Below are 23,726 nucleotides of genomic sequence, written 5' to 3' on the forward strand. Positions count from 1 at the left end.
CACTTCTGCGGGTGCTGCCTGCTGCTGAGAGGGCTCCTTGTCTTGCTCCACACCCCCTCTGTCTCCTGACGCAATTTGCGATATCCTGGTCCCTCCTGGGCCACAGCAGCATCCAAAAACCCTTACCGCACGATTTGCAGCTAGCAAGGCTTGTTGGCGGTCTTTCGGCGGGAAAACACACCTGCACGACTCTTCACGGCGTGAGGGATCCGTCCTCCAAAGGGGAAGTCTCTAGCCCTTGTCGTTCCTGCAGAAACCTACGCTTCTACTGTCCAATAGCAGCATCTTTGCACCCACAGCTGGCATTTCCTGGGCATCTGCCCATCTCCGACTTGCTTGTGACTTTTGGACTTGGTCCCCTTGTTCCACGGGTACCCTCGACTGGAAATCCATTGTTGTTGCATTGTTGGTTTGTGTCTTTCCTGCAGAATTCCCCTATCACCACTTCTATGTCCATTGGGGAACTTTAGTGCACTTTGCACTCACTTTTCAGGGTCTTGGGGTGGGCTATTTTTCTAACCCTTACTATTTTCTAATAGTCCCAGCGACCCTCTACAAGGTCACATAGGTTTGGGGTCCATTCGTGGTTCGCATTCCACTTTTGGAGTATATGGTTTGTATTGCCCCTATCCCTATGTGTCTCCATTGCATCCTATTGTAACTATACATTGTTTGCACTGTTTTCTAATACTATTACTGCATATTTTGGTATTGTGTACATATATCTTGTGTATATTTGCTATCCTCATACTGAGGGTACTCACTGAGATACTTTTGGCATATTGTCATAAAAATAAAGTACCTTTATTTTTAGTATATCTATGTATTGTGTTTTCTTATGATATTGTGCATATGACACTAAGTGGTACTGTAGGAGCTTCACTCGTCTCCTAGTTCAGCCTAAGCTGCTCTGCTAAGCTACCATTATCTATCAGCCTATGCTGCTAGACACCCTATACACTAATAAGGGATAACTGGGCCTGGTGCAAGGTGCAAGTACCCTAGGTACTCACTACAAGCCAGTCCAGCCTCCTACATTGGTTGTGCAGCGGTGGGATAAGTGCTTTGAGACTACTTACCACTCTTGTCATTGTACTTTTCATAAGAGAAAAATATACAAAACAAGTTCAGTGTATGTACACATAACTAAAAAGTTTTGCATTTCCTCTTTTCACTCTTTTCTAAAGTGCTGAAAAGTACTTCTAAACTTTCTAAAAGTTCTTAAAAGTTTAAAAAGTTTTTTTCTGTCTTTCTAAAAGTTCTAAAAACGTTTTTATCACTTTTTCTATCACTTAAACTCTTTCTAAAATGTCTGGCACAGGCCAAAATGTTGATCTGTCCAAACTTGCATATGGCCACCTTAGCTGGAAAGGAGCAAGGAGTCTCTGTATAGAAAGAGGTTTGAGTGTAGTTAAGAATCCTTCTTTGGAATTATTGCTTAACATGCTTAGAGAACAAGATAAGGCCACAAGGGCCCCATCTGTTGAAAAAGCAGCTAATGGTTCCCAATCTGATCCAGGGACTCCCCTAGAAAAAGATTCAGGAAAGAAACTTGCCCATTACTAGACAGTCTAGCATAGTTGGTACTGATGTTGAGTCACACCATACAGATAGTGTTGTCTCACATCATAGCAAGAGCATTCATTCTCACCACAGTAGAACTGATGTTTCTGTTAACCAAGCTGTTAGGGTGCCCTCTGTAAGGGACAGGTCTCCTTCTGTCCATTCTCACCATACTTCTGTTTCAAGACATATCCCTCCCACCCACCCTGATGACAGATTGTTAGAAAGGGAGCTCAATAGATTGAGAGTGGAACAAACCAGACTGAAGCTCAAGAAGCAACAGCTGGATTTGGATAGACAGTGCTTAGAAGTAGAGAAGGAGAGACAGAAACTGGGTTTAGAAACCCATGGTGGCAGCAGCAGTATTCCCAATAGTCATCCTGCAAAAGAGCATGATTCTAGGAATCTGCACAAGATAGTTCCCCCTTATAAAGAGGGGGATGACATTAACAAGTGGTTTGCTGCACTTGAGAGGGCCTGTGTTGTACAGGACGTCCCTCAAAGGCAGTGGGCTGCTATCCTATGGCTATCATTTAGTGGAAAGGGTAGGGATAGGCTCCTTACTGTGAAAGAAAGTGATGCCAATAATTTTACAGTTCTTAAGAATGCACTCCTGGATGGTTATGGCTTAACCACTGAACAATACAGGATAAAGTTCAGAGAGACCAAAAAGGAGTCTTCCCAAGACTGGGTTGATTTCATTGACCATTCAGTGAAGGCCTTGGTGGGGTGGTTACATGGCAGTAAAGTTACTGACTATGACAGCCTATATAACTTGATCCTGAGAGAGCATATTCTTAATAATTGTGTGTCTGATTTGTTGCACCAGTACTTGGTGGACTCTGATCTGACCTCTCCCCAAGAATTGGGAAAGAAGGCAGACAAATGGGTCAGAACAAGGGTGAACAGAAAAGTTCATACAGGGGGTGACAAAGATGGCAACAAGAAGAAGGATGGTAAGTCTTCTGACAAGGGTGGGGACAAATCTAAAAATGAGTCTTCATCAGGCCCACAAAAACACTCTGGTGGGGGTGGTGGGCCCAAATCCTCTTCAAATCAAAACAAAGAAAAGAAACCATGGTGCTATTTATGTAAAATAAAAGGCCATTGGACAAAAGATCCCAGTTGTCCAAAGAAAAGCACCAAGCCTCCTACCACTACAACCCCTACTGCTACACCTAGTGTCCCTACTAATAGCAGTGGTGGTGGGAGCAAACCTACTAATAGCCAATCCAAGGGAGTAGCTGGGCTCACTTTTGGTAATTTAGTTGGGGTTGGTCTGATTAGGGAGACCACAGAGGCTGTGTTAGTTTCTGAGGGGGCTATTGATTTAGCCACCTTGGTTGCTTGTACCCTTAACATGGATAAGTACAAGCAACTACCCCTAATAAATGGTGTTGAGGTTCGGGCCTACAGGGACACTGGAGCCAGTGTAACTATGGTGATAGAGAAACTGGTCCACCCTGAACAACACCTACTTGGTCACCAGTACCAAGTAACCGATGCTCACAACAACACACTTAGCCACCCCATGGCTGTTGTAAATCTCAACTGGGGGGGGGTTACTGGTCCAAAGAAAGTTGTGGTAGCTTCAGATTTACCTGTAGACTGTCTATTAGGGAATGATTTGGAGACATCAGCTTGGTCAGATGTGGAGTTGGAGGCCCATGCAGCAAGGCTGGGCATCCCAGGGCATATTTTTGCTTTAACAAGGGCTCAGGCCAAAAAGCAAAAAGGACAGGGAAGCTTGGATCCTGGAACAATGGACCAAGTGCTCCCTAAAGCTAGGGCTAGTAGAAGTAAAGCACTTCCTACTATCCTTCCCTCTACAGTTGATTCTAATTCTGAGGAAGACGAATTTCCACCCTGTGCAGAACCTACACCAGAGGAGCTGGAAGCAGACACTGCTGAGCTTTTGGGTGAAGGGGGGCCTGCCAGGGAGGAGCTGAGTGTGGCACAGCATACCTGTCCCACACTAGAGGGTCTAAGACAGCAAGTTGTCAAACAAGCTAATGGGGATGTCAGTGACTCTCACAGAGTGTACTGGGAGGACAACCTCTTGTACACTGAAGCAAGGGATCCTAAACCTGGAACTGCCAGGAGGTTAGTGATTCCTCAGGAGTACAGAAAGTTCCTCCTAACTCTAGCCCACGACATTCCCCTAGCTGGGCATCTAGGACAAATGAAAACTTGGGACAGGCTTGTTCCCCTGTTTCATTGGCCTAGAATGTCTGAGGACACAAAATAATTTTGTAAGTCCTGTGAAACCTGTCAAGCCAGTGGCAAGACAGGTGGCACCCCAAAGGCATCCCTTATTCCACTGCCTGTGGTTGGGGTTCCCTTTGAAAGGGTAGGGGTTGACATAGTTGGCCCCCTTGACCCTCCTACTGCTTCAGGCAATAGGTTTATCTTGGTGGTAGTGGACCATGCCACAAGATATCCTGAAGCAATTCCTTTAAGGACCACTACAGCACCTGCAGTGGCAAAGGCCCTCCTGGGAATATTTTCCAGGGTGGGCTTCCCAAAGGAAGTAGTATCAGACAGGGGAAGCAATTTCATGTCTGCTTACTTAAAGGCCATGTGGAAGGAGTGTGGTGTTACTTACAAGTTCACTACACCCTATCATCCACAAACTAATGGACTGGTAGAGAGATTTAACAAAACTCTCAAAGGCATGATTATGGGACTCCCTGAAAAACTCCGCAGGAGATGGGATATCCTTTTACCATGCCTCCTTTTTGCCTACAGGGAGGTACCCCAGAAAGGAGTGGGCTTCAGCCCCTTTGAACTCCTCTTTGGACACCCTGTTAGGGGTCCACTAACACTTGTCAAGGAGGGTTGGGAACAACCTTTAAAAGCTCCAAAGCAAGATATTGTGGATTATGTACTTGGCCTCAGATCAAGGATGGCTGAGTATATGAAAAAGGCCAGTAAAAACCTTCAGGCCAGCCAAGAGCTCCAGAAGCAATGGCATGATCAGAAGGCTGTTTTGGTTCAGTACCAACCAGGGCAGAACGTGTGGGTCTTGGAGCCTGTGGCCCCAAGAGCACTCCAAGATAAATGGAGTGGACCCCACATAATTGTTGAAAAGAAGGGTGAAGTCACCTACTTAGTTGACTTAGGCACTGCCAGGAGTCCCCTTAGGGTGCTCCATGTCAATCGCCTGAAACCCTACTATGACAGGGCTGATCTCACCCTGCTCATGGCAACTGATGAGGGACAGGAAGAAGACAGTGATCCTCTACCTGATCTCTTCTCTTCCACAGAACAAGATGCTCTTGTGGAAGGTGTAGTTTTGGCTGATTGTCTTACTGCTGAGCAGAAAGACCATTGCATAAATCTCCTGGGTCAGTTTTCTGAACTCTTCTCTACTGTGCCAGGAACCACTTCTTGGTGTGAGCACACTATAGATACCGGAGACAGCTTGCCTGTCAAAAGTAAGATCTATAGGCAGCCTGACCATGTCAGAGACTGCATAAAGCAAGAGGTGAAGAAAATGTTAGAACTGGGAGTGGTTGAGCACTCTGAAAGTCCATGGGCCTCTCCTGTGGTACTTGTACCAAAACCTCATTCCAAGGATGGAAAGAAGGAAATGCGGTTTTGTGTAGATTATAGAGGTCTCAACCAGGTAACCAAAACTGATGCTCACCCTATACCCAGGGCAGATGAGCTCATAGATACACTGGCATCTGCCAAGTATCTAAGCACTTTTGATTTGACTGCAGGGTATTGGCAGATCAAATTATCAGAAGATGCTAAACCTAAAACTGCATTTTCAACCATTGGAGGCCATTACCAATTCATAGTAATGCCTTTTGGATTGAAAAATGCACCTGCCACTTTTCAGAGGTTGGTGAACACAGTCCTGCAAGGGCTGGAAGCTTTTAGTGCAGCATATTTGGACGATATAGCTGTCTTTAGCTCCAGTTGGGATGATCACCTGGTCCACCTATGGAAAGTTTTAGAGGCCCTGCAAAAAGCAGGCCTCACTATCAAGGCTTCAAAGTGCCAGATAGGGCAGGGGAAGGTGGTTTATCTGGGACACCTTGTTGGTGGGGAACAGATTGCACCACTTCAGGGGAAAATCCAAACTATTATAGATTGGGTTCCCCCTACTACTCAGACTCAGGTGAGAGCCTTCCTAGGCCTCACTGGGTATTACAGGAGGTTCATTAAGAACTATGGCTCCATTGCAGCCCCTCTTAATGACCTCACATCCAAAAAGATGCCTAAAAAGGTATTGTGGACAGCTAGCTGTCAGAAAGCTTTTGAGGAGCTGAAGCAGGCCATGTGCTCTGCACCTGTCCTGAAAAGCCCTTGTTACTCTAAAAAATGATATGTCCAAACTGATGCATCTGAATTAGGAGTAGGGGCAGTCCTATCACAACTTAATTCTGAGGGCCAGGATCAACCTGTTGCTTTTATTAGTAGGAGGTTGACCCCTAGAGAAAAGCGTTAGTCTGCCATTGAGAGGGAGGCCTTTGCTGTGGTCTGGGCACTGAAGAAGTTGAGGCCATACTTGTTTGGCACTCACTTCATTGTTCAGACAGACCACAAACCTCTACTTTGGCTAAAACAAATGAAAGGTGAAAATCCTAAATTGTTGAGGTGGTCCATATCCCTACAGGGAATGGACTATACAGTGGAACATAGACCTGGGAGTAGCCACTCCAATGCAGATGGACTCTCCAGATATTTCCACTTAGACAATGAAGACTCATCAGGTCATGGCTAGTCTTATTGTCCTTCGTTTGGGGGTGGGGGTTGTGTAGGAAAGTACCATCTTGCCTGGCATGTTACCCCCATTTTTCACTGTATATATGTTGTTTTAGTTGTATGTGTCACTGGGACTCTGCTAGTCAGGGCCCCAGTGCTCATAAGTGTGCCTGAATGTGTTACCCGTGTTATGACTAACTGTCTCACTGAGGCTCTTCTAACCAGAACCTCAGTGGTTATGCTCTCTCATTACTTTCAAATTATCACTAACAGGCTAGTGACCAATTTTACCAATTTACATTGGCTTACTGGAACACCCTTATAATTCCCTAGTATATGGTACTGAGGTACCCAGGGTATTGGGGTTCCAGGAGATCCCTATGGGCTGCAGCATTTCTTTTGCCACCCATAGGGAGCTCTGACCATTCTTACACAGGCCTGCCACTGCAGCCTGAGTGAAATAACGTCCACGTTATTTCACAGCCATTTTACACTGCACTTAAGTAACTTATAAGTCACCTATATGTCTAACCTTTACCTAGTAAAGGTTGGGTGCTAAGTTACTTAGTGTGAGGGCACCCTGGCACTAACCAAGGTGCCCCCACATTGTTCAGGGCCAATTCCCCAGACTTTGTGAGTGCGGGGACACCATTACACGCGTGCACTACATATAGGTCACTACCTATATGTAGCTTCACAATGGTAACTCCGAATATGGCCATGTAATATGTCTATGATCATGGAATTGCCCCCTCTATACCATCCTGGCATAGTTGGCACAATCCCATGATCCCAGTGGTCTGTAGCACAGACCCTGGTACTGCCAAACTGCCTTTCCCGGGGTTTCACTGCAGCTGCTGCTGCTGCCAACCCCTCAGACAGGCATCTGCCCTCCTGGGGTCCAGCCAGGCCTGGCCCAGGATGGCAGAACAAAGGACTTCCTCTGAGAGAGGGTGTCACACCCTCTCCCTTTGGAAAATGGTGTGAAGGCAGGGGAGGAGTAGCCTCCCCCAGCCTCTGGAAATGCTTTCATGGGCACATTTGGTGCCCATTTCTGCATAAGCCAGTCTACACCGGTTCAGGGACCCCTTAGCCCTGCTCTGGCGCAAAACTGGACAAAGGGAAGGGGAGTGACCACTCCCCTGACCTGTACCTCCCCTGGGAGGTACCCAGAGCTCCTCCAGTGTGCTCCAGACCTCTGCCATCTTGGAAACAGAGGTGCTGCTGGCACACTGGACTGCTCTGAGTGGCCAGTGCCATCAGGTGACGTCAGAGACTCCTTCTGATAGGCTCCTTCAGGTGTTGCTAGCCTATCCTCTCTCCTAGGTAGCCAAACCCTCTTTTCTGGCTATTTAGGGTCTCTGTCTCTTGGGATTCCTTAGATAACGAATGCAAGAGCTCATCCGAGTTCCTCTGCTTCTCTCTCCTAACCTTCTGCCAAGGAATCGACTGCTGACCGCGCTGGAAGCCTGCAAAACTGCAACATAGTAGCAAAGACGACTACTGCAACTCTGTAACGCTGATCCTGCCGCCTTCTCGACTGTTTTCCTGGTGGTGTATGCTGTGGGGGTAGTCTGCCTCCTCTCTGCACTAGAAGCTCCGAAGAAATCTCCTGTGGGTCGACGGAATCGTCCCCCTGCAACCGCAGGCACCAAACAACTGCATCACCGGTACCTTGGGTCTCCTCTCAGCACGACGAGCGAGGTCCCTTGAATCCAGCAACTCTGTCCAAGTGACTCCCACAGTCCAGTGACTCTTCAGTCCAAGTTTGTTGGAGGTAAGTCCTTGCCTCCCCACGCCAGACTGCATTGCTGGAAACCGCGACTTTTGCAGCTACTCCGGCCTCCGTGCACTTCCGGCGGAAATCCTTTGTGCACAGTCCAGCCTGGGTACACAGCACTCTAACCTGCATTGCACGACCTCCTAAGTTGTTCTCCAGCGACGTGGGACTCCTTTGTGCGACTTCGGGTGAGCACCGTTTCACGCATCCTCGTAGTGCCTGTTTCTGGCACTTCTGCGGGTGCTGCCTGCTGCTGAGAGGGCTCCTTGTCTTGCTCGACACCCCCTCTGTCCCCTGACGCAATTTGCGACATCCTGGTCCCTCCTGGGCCACAGCAGCATCCAAAAACCCTTACTGCATGATTTGCAGCTAGCAAGGCTTGTTGGCGGTCTTTCGGCGGGAAAACACTCCTGCACGACTCTCCACGGCGTGAGGGATCCGTCCTCCAAAGGGGAAGTCTCTAGCCCTTGTCGTTCCTGCAGAAACCTACGCTTCTACTGTCCAGTAGCAGCATCTTTGCACCCACAGCTGGCATTTCCTGGGCATCTGCCCATCTCCGACTTGCTTGTGACTTTTGGACTTGGTCCCCTTGTTCCACAGGTACCCTCGACTGGAAATCCATCGTTGTTGCATTGTTGGTTTGTGTCTTTCCTGCAGAATTTCCCTATCACGACTTCTATGTCCTTTGGGGAACTTTAGTGCACTTTGCACTCACTTTTCAGGGTCTTGGGGTGGGCTATTTTTCTAACCCTTACTATTTTCTAATAGTCCCATCGACTCTCTACAAGGTCACATAGGTTTGGGGTCCATTCGTGGTTCGCATTCCACTTTTGGAGTATATGGTTTGTATTGCCCCTATCCCTATGTGTCTCTATTTCATCCTATTGTAACTATACATTGTTTGCACTGTTTTCTAATACTATTACTGCATATTTTGGTATTGTGTACATATATCTTGTGTATATTTGCTATCCTCATACTGAGGGTACTCCCTGAGATACTTTTGGCATATTGTCATAAAAATAAAGTACCTTTATTTTTAGTATATCTGTGTATTGTGTTTTCTTATGATATTGTGCATATGACACTAAGTGGTACTGTAGGAGCTTCACTCGTCTCCTAGTTCAGCCTAAGCTGCTCTGCTAAGCTACCATTATCTATCAGCCTATGCTGCTAGACACCCTATACACTAATAAGGGATAGCTGGGCCTGGTGCAAGGTGCAAGTATCCCTAGGTACTCACTACAAGCCAGTCCAGCCTCCTACAAGGGGTATGAGAACTATGGCCTACAGATATCCCCAGAGCAAGGATACACGCATATCACACATATGTTTGTAGAGAGGTGAGAAGGCAGGGTTGATATCTTTAGCACAAACACTGAGGGGCATATTTATGAAAAAGTGACGCATCATTCATGATCCGCCACTTTTCTAGCGCCCCATTGCGTCCCCCTAATGACACCATGTGTGCCCCGTATTTACAGTATGGCGTACCATGGCGGTTGTGTCCACATGAGCATCATAATTCATGGCGCTAATGTGGCGCTTTGCTGGATTAGTGCCATAAATAATGGAGCTAATGCAGCAAAGCACAGGGAGGCCCATTGCTTTCAATGGGAGCATCAATTTAACACCGGCCTTAGGCAGGTGTTGATAATGATGCTAAAAATGGTGCGGTAAAATCGAGTGAATGTCACTGCGGGCTTTCCTACTTGGGAACGCCCCCCTTTCAAACATTATGCCTGGCACAGGCATCATGTGGCGCAAGGGTTTACAGAGTGGTGCAATGCTTGCATTGCGCCACTTTGTAAATATAACGCATGGGAAATGCCACCTTGATGCCACCTTTGCTTAAAAAAAAATGATGCAAATGTGGCTCAAGATGGCGCTTGTAAATATGCCCCTATGTGCAGTGGGCAAGGCTACATAGAGGGTGTTACTCATGAGAGGCTCTGCGAATAACAAGCGACGACAGAAGGAGGAAAATGTAACACTAGAAAACAGAGTTGGGAACCTAATGGCTCAATATATAAACAACCACAGCCGTGTGGCTTAAAGAGCATTGGAATTTGTCAGGTTCCAACTAAACTTTCTTTATAGGGTGATGGTAGAAAAGACCCTAGTTAAACTGAAGCAAACAAGAAATATGATCTGGGGAAAAGTTAGGAATAATTGTTGGCAGCTCAGTTTCAAAACTGAGACCCTCAATTACTGATGGCTACGGTTAGAGGAGAGGGTGGACGGATCTGTAGATACCCAGCTGACATACCGTAACCTTGCTGCATAGTACACTAAACTGTACAACTCAGACAATAGTGATAATCTAGACCAGGAAGGCACATTCCTATGCTCACAACTCTATCAAATGATGGTAGATCCCTTTAGAGGGCAAAGTCGCATAGGATGAGAGAGTAGAGGCAATCTCAAACCCGGCCACTTGTAAATCCCCAGGGATAATGGTTTCCCCAAGGGATTCTATATGACTGGTAAATCCCTCATAACACCTGGGTTGTACTGAACCTTCATAGAGGCAACATCTACAGGCTCCTTGGAAAAGATTTCTAATTTGGCTACCTTAATCCTCCTACTCAATGAAGGCAAAGATCCTCTGGAATTCTTTAGTTAATGCCTTAAAACTCTGATCAATATTGATATCAAGATACTTGTGAAAAACTCCTGGAGAAAGTAGAGTGGTACCATTAATGATTCACAAAAGTCATGTAGGTTTTGCCCCCGGGAAGTCATCAAAGAGCCATCTTCAAATGTTGGCACAACTTCTCTGATTTCAATCAAGGCATCAGAACCTGGCTTGACGGTTCAAGATGGAATGTTCCTATTGAAGCAGAAACAAGACTGGTTTGCTTATGGCTAGGTCCAAACTGAAGTAGCATGATGGGCAAAAGAACGATGGGTTGGAATGCTATCTCGATTAATTGTCAGTGGTTCGACTTCATGTAAACATCCTTTTGTGTGTTTGATGTATCTCCCTAGGTGGTAAAGGGTGTGCCCAAATGTGGGCCCCTTGCTCACTCTGTCACTAGAACCAAACTACATTAGACTGAAGTATGTCAATCAGGGTGACGCTGGTCTGGGATTGCTTGTGTTCCTGTTCAGGCAGGACCTGGCCTGAGATTTCGAGCTGAACTGTTCCTGTTGGAGCCGGAAGGCTGATGAGCAAATGGCTGGGTCCAAACTGTGGTGGCATGATGAGCAAAAGAACAATGGGTTGGAATGCCACCCCCCAAGTGAATGCCCCTGGATAGACTTATTGCATTCATTTTCCCATCACCTTTTGTGCATTTGAGATACTTGATACCCAACCTAGCCACCTCTAGGCAGAATTGATAAATCCAACTACACATTGAGTAAACCTCTGAGAATTGTGACACTTTGCTACAAGACCGTGATAGAATCTTCAGAGGATCCAAATTAACACCCTTAATGATTGGCATTGGACCCCTACAATATTGAGGGAGGAGGCTTCTTGATATGAGAAGTGTTGGAATTACAATTTGATGTATTAAATATAGTCCATGTTCATTGGAACTGCTTGTTTGTGATATAAAATTGCCCATACCTGCACAACTAACAATATTGCATGATGTAACAGATAGATCAGGTTTGAATGCACAAAGACATAGATGGTTAGCAACTTCCCTGGCCGCTGCAAAGCTATTTATTTTAGGACATTAGTTCAAGAATACCACGTCCACAGATATTGGGCATTTAACTGAACTTAAAAAAATTGCATCATGTCAAAGATTGACGTGTAAAGTGAATGATATATTGGAAGGTTTTGATCTTTTTTGGGGTCCTTTCCTTTCAACTTATGAGTTTGACTTGTACACTGGAGACTTTTTCAAGCTCTGACAGCTGTTTATTGGTGAAAGCAAGGATTAGGCTCAGTTTACGATGGCTCAGTCTTCCTGTGAGTGAGAGATACAAAAATAATGTGCGTAGTAATGAGATAATAAATTGTCATAGAATGGCTTGACCATCGGAGGAAAAAATATGAATGGCTGAAAACATGTAGTGCGAAGGAGGTCCAGTATGCTGAATCCTTGTTTTTGTTGCCTGTTGGTCCCTCTGTTTCTCCCACCCTGCTCCACCCTTCTTTTTTCATTCCTTTTAGTGACATTTGCTGACTTGAGTTTTTTGATAAATAGAAAATTTACTTTGCATGCAAGGGCGACTTCAAAACTGTGGTTTTATGATCCATTGCATGTATCTGAAACAGGGTCCACAGTCATTTTGATACTGTCCGGTTTACCCTTTTTCATGTTTTCAATAAAATAAACAATTATTAGAAAAGATAAGGGAAAACAAGATGATGGTAAAGAAGCTGTGCTGCAGTGCAGGGACAAACAGAGGAAAAAAAGGAAAGATGCCGAATAGGAAAAATTCTAATGGGAATGACACGAAAGCCGACTCATGGTAAGCAGTGGGCGGGCTCGAAGCCTACTGCAAGTTTTTCATATTGTCCTCAAGAGCTAAAAGATGTTTTTAAGAGCGACCTAAAACTGAACGTATTTATTAGTTCCTCATTTGGCTTGCAAATATAATCACCAACCTGCAAAGTCTCTTTGCCAGCACACTCCTTAATGCCTCCTCAAGAATAACTGAGCGGACCTTGGCTCTCATGCTTTTCTACCTCTCAAGGGTTATGACCTAGTGGTGCCACCTGCTGTTTCCACCTGAGGACAGGCAATAAAACGGCACCTTAACTTATTTAGATAGCAGTGCATATAAGATAGTAAAACAATTATTGACAAGCCAATATGTATTGGCCATTGTTTGACCTGCCCCGTCTGCAGGGCCACCCAAAACTTTTTGACTTCAAACCTCATGTTTTTCTAAATTTGTTTTTGTTGGTTTTAGGACTCTGTGTACTTTACCACTGCTAACCAGTGCTAAAGTGCTTGTGGTCTCTCCCTAAGACTTGACCGAAGTGGCCTACATCTGATTGTCACATAAAGTTTATGTAGATTGTTCTGTCTGCACCCAGGACCTGCAAATTAAATGCTACTGCTAGGTCTGCAGCACTTATTGTGCCAGCCACTAAAGTAGCACTTTAAAACATGTCTCAGTCTGCCATTGTAGCCTGCAGTACAGTTCTAAACTACCTTTTCGACCTGCCAAAATAAACTTTATGCCTGGCCTAAACCTTCCTTTTTTAATAGTTATAAGTCACCCCTAAGGCAGGCTGTAACAGCTCCTGGGGCAGGTCACATAGTATTTAAAGAGTGGGACATGCGTACTTAATGTTTTACATGTCATGGCAGAGAAAAACTTCTAAAGTTGTTTTTCATTATGGTAAAGCCCATCTCTCCCATTGACTAACAGTGGGTTAACTTATTACATTTAATAAGTGCTAATTTTGGATTGGGAGCAGATTGAGATCTGCTGTTTAGAGTCAAATTGATTATAATTTATAATTGTCTTCAATGGTAAAGTCAGATTTTAAGTCACAATTAAAAAATACCACTTTTAGAAAGTTAGGATTTTATGTCCTAACCATTTGTGCCTTCTGCCAGTGCCATGGGTCACATTACTGTGAATGACTCAGCTGTTTGGGTTTGTTTATTCCCTCCAGATAGTGTTACAAAGAGGACTTGATGTGGGCAGGATGAGCCATCCTCACAGGATGGCTGGGGCGGACCTTTGCCCAGCCCCATTTACAATTTAGGTGGCTTGCCACCGGCACAAACAAAGGAACCTGACACCAGCCTATTATTACCCCAGACAGTTTGGAGTATTGACAGGGGAAGGGTAGATCTTTCCAAAATCAGATGTTGGGGTAGGATAGTGTGTATGTGTGCGCACAAAGGCTGGCACTGAATATAAATATTAGACCCTCAGAACCACTCTTCAGATTACTCAGAAGTCTTTGAAGACTCAGAAGAAGGACTGCTGTGCTGCCCTGTTGCTGGTGGGACTGCCCTGATGCCCTTCTGGTGGAAGGACAGCCGTGCTGCCAGAGGAAGCAAGACTGGACCTGCTCCTTGAACCCAGGACCACCAAAGTAAATCCAGGGGCTATCTGTTTGGCCTCCTGTGTGAGCAACAGGAACGCAGCAGGCTCCTGAGACCCTGCAACTTACCTACCTTCCGGTTTCTGCTGGAATGAGTCCTAGCCCCGTGGTACCCCAACAGGTCTTGGAACCTTGGGGTTGTGCTCGAGTGGCCTTCTCCTACCAGAATTCAAAATCTAAGACTTTTTTCACCAAAAACTTCTCTGAGAACTGACAGGAGCCCATGAACTACCTGTAAGCCAACTGGCCAGAGGTGCATCGCCTGAAGGATTGACATTGTCGCAGCTCCTGCTACGCGCTTCTATGCAGCCTCACATCCTCTTTAGCTGGACCTCCTGGTGGTGGTATCCAGCCTTGTGGAGCCCTCTTCGGCCACAGCCTGCAGCCTTTTCCTTTTGTGTGATTCCGAGCTCCAGAAAACATCTGTGTCTGAAGGTAGAAGTCTTCACTTGACGATGACCAGCACCCTACTGACAACCTCCTCTGGCTGAAAATCCAGCTTTTCCCCCACAGAGCTTTTCCTGCCATTATCAATGGCTTCTCTGAGATTTTGTCCAGTGGCTCCCCTTCATCGATGACCTCCCCTCAGATGCAACCTACTGCCTTGTCCTGCTGAGACTCTACCTACTCCAGAACTTTTTCAAGGAATTTTTCTAAGTCTGAAGGTAAGCCAGGACCAGCCACAAACCACCAACACTTGTGTCCAACCCGCACTCCATTGTGGTCAGCTTTAACTTTTGACTTTGACTGTGTGTTGCATAACCAGATACCCAAGGTTGGTGCTTTAATTTTTGAGGTGACGTATTTCACTAAAAACTTTAAAAAATCATAATTCTGTTTCTACCGATAGGATTTAATTAGTTTTGGTGACATTTTATTTATTACAAATCCCTCTACTTTTCTAAATTGGTGTGAGATTTTTCTTGTTTTGTGTTTTCACTCTATTACTGTTTGCTTGCTGCATAGATACTTTCCACATTTCCTCTAAGTTAAGCCTGAGTGATTGTGTATCAAGCTACCAGAGGGTTGAACACACGATAATTTACTGACTTTATGTGGTGCACCCTGACAAGGATTGCATTTATTATTTGAATGGGGCTTTCACCCCCTCAACTAATAACCCAGTTTCTTATAGCAGTGAAACTTATTGGCTTTGGCAATGTTTTTTAAAAATCTAATACTGCTGTTGCAAAGGCACATGCACCGGTGGTGGCCATCTTGGAATGGGATTCATTAAAATGTTACAAAATGCCTTTAAATGTGACCATTGTGGATGTGCAAATCCACTGGATCATCTCTGAATACATTTTAATTTACTTAAACAAATCCCATTCAAAGATGGCACTGTGAAAGTGCATGTTAAAAGTAATTCAAACATGTTTGCTGTGCAAGGATGTGTGTTGTGTGGATGGCCATCTTGAAATGATTTTTAAAAGGTTTTAGGGTGACTGGCTGCTGTTAATGCAGTGGGTAGCATGAATGAGTAAGAAGGGAGGGAGGGTGCAACAGGACATTAGATAGCGAGGAATGAAGAGAGGGATATGGGGATGGGTAACAGATATAGCAAGAGGAATAGAAAATAGTATTTCCCATGAACTGCAAACTAGGTCTGATGTCAGCAATGGCGAGATACATCGTCCAATCAAAACAGTGCGATCGGAATGCTCTGGGCAGGACAAATGGAAGAACAGAGACGAAAGCCATCAAATCGAGGCAGGGAGGTTTGATAGACAACAAAGTTATCCACTCATGAGCTAATGGCTGACCCAAAGGCAACTCTTAAGTACATATAATGCATTGGAAACAGCAGGTCTCTAAGAGACAGCTGTCTGTAGCTGAAACATAAAAATGTGAATAAAAATAATTAACAGTCAAGAATAACATGCACCATTAAGTGATACCTTTATGGTCACCTACAGTCACTTTGAAAAACTTACTTTGCTTTAATGCTGCTCAAGTCCATATTGCATTCTAGCTTTTTCTTACTCTGCACCCTTACCTCAGCCCTAACGATTTGCCCCTCCATTACTTTCTAATCCTCACGTCTCCTGTTCCATGTGTCTGCCAGGCAGTGACAAGCACACCTGCCTACTTGGTATCACCTTCGCCGCATCTCATTGGTGCGGATGCATATCTACAGGACGGTGGTGCTCAGGCCACCCACATCCTCTTCATCATCACTCTCTTTTTCCCTTCTTCTTTGGTTATTATCGGTGCTTTATTTGCAAAACAATAAGAGCCGGAGCCCAAAGCACTGCTCAGACACACTCAACTGGCACCATTCAATGTCAGAATGTGAATAACAAAGGTGTATAGTCCCGAATCCACCTCAGGCCTCTTTAGTTCACTGCCAGGCACTCCCTGCCCAGTTATCTCACTCTTACAGGTGTCTGCTATCTCCCTTGGTGACAGATTTTCTGTATTTCTCTCCCTCAGCCATTTTGTTTAGTTTGTTTTCCCCTCTGGAAGTCTCGGGAAATGTCTGATGTGGAGAAGTAAGTGCCAGTCCCCGCAATAAGTGCTGGTGCCCTCCACCAGCAACCACCGGCTCAAGTTAAACAGTGGTTATTGTCCTTCCTGTAGTGTAGGTGATGAGTGACCCCATACTTCCTATTCATCATATTAACAGGGAGCCCCATCCATTAAATAAAAAACACAATATAACACAAGGTTTTCTCCCACAACAGGAGCTTGAATATAAAACACTTTCAGGCATCGCTGAGTGGTAGAGGAGTGACTGAGAACATTGATCTAGCTAAGTGGTAGATCTGTGATAGAGGACGGACATGAGAAGCACTACAAACCTGACCCAGTGGCATGCACCTTGATGGCTTCGAAATCCAACTTTCACTGAATGCCAAGTCACTTGAATTCACCCTGGACACAAACCTTACCCTTCAGAAATACAATGCTAAAAGAGACTAAGATGGCCTGGTATCAGCTCTGTCTACTGAACAAAATTAATTGTTCCTTCCCGAGCTATTGATAGTATCCCCATACTCACACATCTGGGCGGTGATAACGCCTTGCTCCATGGCCTCCGAGATACCACATTGAGCTGCTCAACCCCCTCCTCAAAAGGCATCCTACACTCTTCAGCACGTCTCATCCAGCACCTGATGAAATATGGTCACATTACGCACATCCTGATGGAAGTTGGTTCCAATTTTGTCAGGCCGCACCTTCTTCAAAACTAGCTGCATCATTTACAAAGCCTGGGAAACACAAATTGGAAAGGGGAGGTAAAGAGCCCCCATACGTCCTCCCTGGATAAATTGCATAAACACAAAATGGTATGGGCGCATCCAAACTACACAAAAACTTCATCCCCTTACAGGTATGTGTTTCCGCTCTGCTTGGATAACTTAGTGGTCCTGTCAGGTCACATGAAAAAAGCAATCCTTTCGGGAGAAGGAGCCTCACTTGCTAGTTGTGCCATGCTTCATCCTCGGTAATCTCTCCCCTACCCTGGGAGGACAATGCCACCAGGGCGGCAAACCATCACTTAGGCCAACACGCCCCTATGTTAGCCTAATTGGTCTTGCCCATTGGTCAGGGCCAAGGATCCCTAATGGATTGGCCAAATCATCACAAACAATCAGGAAAAGGGCACTCAGGTGAATCCTACCTGGAACCTCGTACACTTGTACCATATTAACTTAGGCACTGAGCTCCCTGGTCTGGTAGGGGACGATGTCCTCTTTAGTCACACATTCTTCAAGAGGGCACCGTGCAGGTGCGTCTATGTAGACCACATGTCTCCCTGCCACATGATTGCTTTTCTCACATGACCTGACAGGACCACTGAGTTACCCAAGTAGGGCTGACACACGTACCTGTAAGTAGGGGATGTAGTTTTGTGTATTTTAGATGCAACCATACCATTTAGTGTTTATGCCATTTTCAAAGCCATCATGACCACCACCTCCGCTTATCTTGCAGACAAGCTCAGCATCTCTGGTGGTTCTTCGCTCACTGGCAGCCAGGACTCCCATCACATTGCAGAACAAGAAGTGCAAAAAAGAAAAAAAACAAAGCAACCGGACGATTCCATCTATGCACCCGGGACCTGGGACGGCCCCAATGCTGCTCCAATTTAGGAAAGAGTTGAAGACGCACCTCTAAAGAACACATCACAATGCGCTCACCGTTCACAGCCCAGCTGCCCCTCCTATCTCCTGTTGACTCTGTGCTTGTCTTTGACCCTGTACGACATTCCCCTACCTTTTGAGAAAGTTTGCGCTGCAGGAATACCACATACATGATACACACACATACGGGATGAAGATATAGCTAAGCGGTAAAGCAAGTGTGATGGATCGGGAGATAGGTCAGTGGTAGAGTATTGACCGAGGACAATAATGTAGCTGGGCGCTAGCGCAGTGATGGAGAACGAGTATGTAGCTCAGTGGTATGTCAGCGATACAGGATGAGGACATAGCTCAGTGGTGGACTAGTGAGAGGGCAAGTACATAGCACAGCGGTAGCCTGGTAATATCCCAGTGATGAATGATGGAGATATGGCCAGTGGTAGAGCAGTGACAGGGGACCAGGGATAAAGCTCAATGCTGGGGCAGTGATGGGGACGAGCATATAGAAGTGTGGTAATATACCAATAACTCACAGCACCATGGGAGAAAGATACATATGAGTGATGGAGGCCCCTATTGAAAGAAGGGGATATAGCTCAGTAGTAGAGCATTTGACTGCAGATCAAGAGGTCCCTGGTTCAAATCCGGGTGTCCCCTTCAGATAATTTTAAAAGAAATTCACTTTACTTAGCATTAGTTGTTGCAAAAATACACCACAGTTTAAAGAGCGTTTTTTGCTTTTAAAGGGACCTCAGAAGCAACACCCCTTTTCCCATCACGTTTTCCAGCAAATCGAAGGCTACTCAAACTTTAATTCACTTTCACTGAAATTACGTGTGAATATTCAGTGCATTTGCTTCATTTCTCTACAGATAACATAACTAGCGTGGCGGGAGCGAACAGGTGTAATCTGTCACTGGGGAAAGGCTGTGAGGCGTATGCTTTCACTAGAATGTATATATATAGGATCCGACTCACTGAGTGCACTATGTTCACTCGTCTGGAATGAAAGCCCCCTGATTAGGTGACATCAGAAGTAGCATCTCACATAAACGCCAAAAGACCCGATACGTGCGGGAGACGCCCGAATTTTTAAAAAGCGGCTTCATGTTATCTGTCTCCCTCCAGCAATCGCCTCTGCTACAACATAAGTCAACGGGGGAGAATCCATTCCTCCGATATATATCAGTTATTTACAAAATATCCCTCTTTCAAAGTCTAAAATCTTCGCATGTTTGATCTCAGGGTCTCCGAGGCAAAACCAAGGCACCTCGCGAGGGAGGCCGGGGGAGGGTGAGGGCGTCATCCATAGGTCCCGGGGGCATCTGGGGGGGGTAATAGTTTCATATCCTGTAAAGCGCGGCCCCCGCTCGCGCCGCCGCTGCACAGGTGAGTTTACATTCGCTCAGGTGAGCTCCACTAGGAGGTGACATTGGTACAACGCGGGCATCTCAAGCGCATATACAGACGCCGTGTCAGCCTGATGTCCACTGTTTGTTGAACAAAAATGTTTTTCACGCTTTACAGCAGCGAGCCCATGTATTTAATAAAAATAACGCGGAAATAGACAATTCTATAAAAGGGTGAAGGGGACACCCGGATTTGAACCAGGGACCTCTTGATCTGCAGTCAAATGCTCTACCACTGAGCTATATCCCCCTGCTTGTTTATGCACATACCGTGTCCTTCTGTGATGTCCTGCTATCAATGAGCTATATCCCCATATGTTTCAAAGGACCACTACCGTCCTGTACCTCTAAGTAATGAACCATTCTCAGCCGCTTGTCAAGCTGAAGTGTGAGGTACCAGCTGGAAACTGGAACAGGAGAAAGAGTTAATGTCCTCTCCTTGCAACTAACCTCAATCTCCTCAGCAATCACTTTTCCAAAACACACCTCAGCAAACATCAGAACTCTTCCAACTAAAACGTGCTACACTAGGAAAGCTCCTGGTCCTGCTGCTTTGCAGTATTGGTTCTTGCACTTGCCTTAATTGTTTGATCTTGGCCAAGTCATGTTAGTTCCCCTTGCTTGCCATTAACTCTTCCATGTTCGTGTAAAGTAAGAAAAAGGTAGGACGCAAAATGGACTTGAGCAGCATTAAAGCAAAGTACGTTTTTCAAAGTGACTGTAGGTGACCATAAAGGTATCACTTAATGGTGCATGTTATGCTTGACTGGTAATGATTTTTATTCACATTTTTATGTCTCAGCTACAGACAGCTGTCTCTTAGAGACCTGCTGTTTCCAATGCATTATATGTACCTAAGAGTTGCCTTTGGGTCAGCAATTAGCTCATGAGTGGATAACTTTGTTGTCTATGAAACCTCCCTGCCTCGATTTGATGGCCTTTGTCTCTGTGCTTCCATGTGTCCTGCCAAGAGCATTCCGATCGCACTGTTTTGATTGGACGATGCATCTTTCCATCGCTGACATCAGACCTAGTTTGCAGTTCATGGGAAAGACTATTTTCTAAGCTAATACAATACCTCAATAGTCACACAGTAACTTATCACACATGAAAGGAACCACACAGTGTTACAAAAATAAAGATACTTTATTTCAGTAACAGTACACTAGATTACTTTTTTTGACAGTTCCCTCAACCCGAGGTAAGTATACACTATGTATATACACAATAGCAATCAGAAATTAGCATAGAACAACAAGCATTGGCAAGAATTGTAGAAAAATAGTTAGGGTCCTAGGAGAGGACCAAACCATATACTAAAATAGTGGAATGCAAAGTGAAGTCCCCCACCCAAAGTTATGGAGTAGTTAGGGGGAGCTGGATGAACTTGGGATCCCAAGAGGTGAGTACCTAAGTGACACTCAGCGACCAGGAGATTAGAGGTAAGTACCAGGTCTTCCCAAAGATTAACAAGAGGATTTAGAAAATGGATTTTACAGGAACAGGACCAGACCAGAGGAATCCAAAGGTGGATTCTGGAAGAAGAAGACCTGCAAAAGAAGGGGACAGGGTCCGGTCCACGATGGAGTATCCAGTCGGGCAGAAGCCACTACCCACCCTTCAGTGGATGAACATCCGGGTTGATGGGGAGGAGAAAAACAGCTGTGGAGCCGAGGCACTGCAGAGGAGTCCTTGGAGCAGTGCAGATGATGTTCCACGTTGGTCGCCAGGTTGCAGATGGTCAGTGGTTAGGGGAAGCACCAACAAGCCTTGGCAAATACAAGAGGAGGCAAAACAAGAGTTGCAATGATGAAGACGACCAGCAAGGTCCAGGGGGCTCGACCCTTGGAGGGGAGTCTGGGCTGACCCTCAGCAGTTGGGAGAGTCAGCAGAAGCAGCTGCAGCCCGCACAAGCAACCCAGTGGCAGCAGGCACAGTAAGTTGCAGTGAGGCCCAATCAGCACACCTGGAGAGGAGTCCAATGTTGCTGGAGCAGCAGAGAGGAGAAAGTCCTTGCAACTATGACGTGCTGGGGCTTCTCGGAGCCTGACAGTCCCTTGGAGCAGGAGACAACAAGCCTTGGTTGCTGCAAGAGGTGCAGTGCACAGGGGTACTGTCCTGCAAGGGCTCATTGTCTCCCAAGTTAGGCAGTGGACAGAGAGGGGACCACTTCAGACCACCAACTGTGATGCAGGATTCAAGCAGTTCCAGAGAAGAAAAGATCCACTCAGCCAGACATCATTGCTTTAGGTGCCTGCAGATGCAGGGGAGTGACTTCTTCACTCCAAGGGAGATTCCTTCTTGCTTCTTGGTGCAGCTGAAGTCTTGCCAACCACAGAAAATGCACCGCCGGGGAAATGTTGCAGTTGCTGGAAGGAGCCTGGGAAACAATGCTGCAAGGTGAGGACATCTCAGGAGTTGCAGTCTTGTTGGTTCCTGAAGTGTCCAGTTGCGGTTCCAGTGGCCAGGAGCAGAAGTAAACGATGCAGAGAAGTCCTGGTGGAGTCTTGCACATCGAATCTGGGAACCCACCTGCAAGGGAGTCCCTAAATTAGCCCCAAAATGGGGTTGATCACCTTGCACGGTGACCACCAATGAGGAGGGGCATCACCTGACCACTCAGATGCTCCCAGGGGCCTCTGCACATTTTGGTTCAAGATGTCAGAATTGAGTGGCCACCTGGAGGAGCTCTGGGCACCATCACTGGGGTGGTGATGGACAGAGGAGTGGTCACTCCCTTTTTCTTTGTCCAGTTTTGCGCCAGAGCTGGGACCAGCAGTCCCTGGGCTGGTGCAAACCAGTTTATGCAAGGAGGGCACCAAATTTACCCTTCAAAACAAACCAGTGGCTTGGGGAGGCTACTCCTCCCAAGCCTTGTAACACCTATTTCCAAGAGAGTAGGTGTTGCCTCGCTCTCTCACAGGAAATCCTTTGTTCTGTCTTCCCCTGCCTGAGGTGGTCAAACCTGTCGGAAAGGCTGCAGCAGCACGGGCTGCCCAAAAAACCCTGGAAGACTGGTGGGAGCAATACAGGGCGATCCTCTAAGGAGCACCCAGAGTGCATGGAATCATTCAACCAATACTGGCAATAGTATTGGGGTATGATTCCGACATGTTTGATACCAAACATGCCCAGGTTCGGAGTTACCATTATGTGGCTGGACACAGGTAGAGAGTGACCTGTGTCTGGTACACAGATTAAATGGCTTCCCCGCACTTACAAAGTCCAGTGCAATGGAACTGGAGTTCATAGGGGCTCCTCTGCTCATGCAGGGGTGCCCTCACACACAGGGACCTGCACCCTGCCCTTTGGGCTGGGAGGGTCTACCATAGGGGTGACTTACAGTGACCTGGTGCAGTGACCTGTAGTGAAAGGGTGCATGCACCTTTTCACGTGGGCTGCAGTGGCAGGCCTGCAGACACATTGTGCATGGTTCCCATGGGTGGCATAATACATGCTGCCACCCATGGGGGACCCCTTGTATCCCAATGCCCTGGGTACCTAAGTACCATATACTAGGGACTTATAAGGGGACACCAGTAGGCCAATTGTGGAGTGCACCAAGGTAACCATATTTGGAGGGAGAGAGCACAATCACTGGGGTCCTGGCTAGCAAGATCTCAGTGACAACATTCTACGCACACTGATAGCAGCAAGAAGTGCACCAAGGTAACCATATTTGGAGGGAGAGAGCACAATCACTGGGGTCCTGGCTAGCAAGATCTCAGTGACAACATTCTACGCACACTGATAGCAGCAAGAAGTGGGGATGGTAATTGTAATTAGATAGAGCTTACTACACCTTGCCAAAAAGAGAGTACTTTCCTACACTTACAGCGAATGAAAATCTCTTATATACAGGGACTGAGCAAGATAAAACGCACACCTTGTCAGGGGGTAGTAAAGCGCTATACGAATACAATGTATATGTGAAGTGATAACAAGCTGTGAGCCTTTTCCCCTCCCTCTTGCATTTGCAGCTAGGTGTGAGCCTTAGGTCAGCTCCCAGTCATGATAGAGGAACACAAGGAGACCTGATGGCCCCTCAGCCTTTGTTATGGGCCCAGCTGGAGTCTGATATATGAAAGCCCCCTCCCAGCACGTTGCTGGTGCAAAACAAAAGCAGACAGGATGGG

General features: G+C 46.2%; 2 non-coding genes across 2 annotated transcripts; one reads left to right on the forward strand and one right to left on the reverse strand.

The window, feature by feature from the left end:
• Positions 1–18,766: 18,766 nt before the first annotated feature.
• On the forward strand, positions 18,767–18,838 carry TRNAC-GCA (transfer RNA cysteine (anticodon GCA)). Its single transcript has one exon. It is a non-coding gene; the product is annotated as a tRNA-Cys (tRNA).
• A 930-nt stretch (positions 18,839–19,768) lies between these two features.
• Positions 19,769–19,840, reverse strand: TRNAC-GCA (transfer RNA cysteine (anticodon GCA)). The gene has a single exon. It is a non-coding gene; the product is annotated as a tRNA-Cys (tRNA).
• Positions 19,841–23,726: the final 3,886 nt, after the last annotated feature.

This window comes from Pleurodeles waltl, unplaced genomic scaffold (genome assembly GCF_031143425.1).
Source record: "Pleurodeles waltl isolate 20211129_DDA unplaced genomic scaffold, aPleWal1.hap1.20221129 scaffold_39, whole genome shotgun sequence".
NCBI lineage: Eukaryota > Metazoa > Chordata > Amphibia > Caudata > Salamandridae > Pleurodeles > Pleurodeles waltl.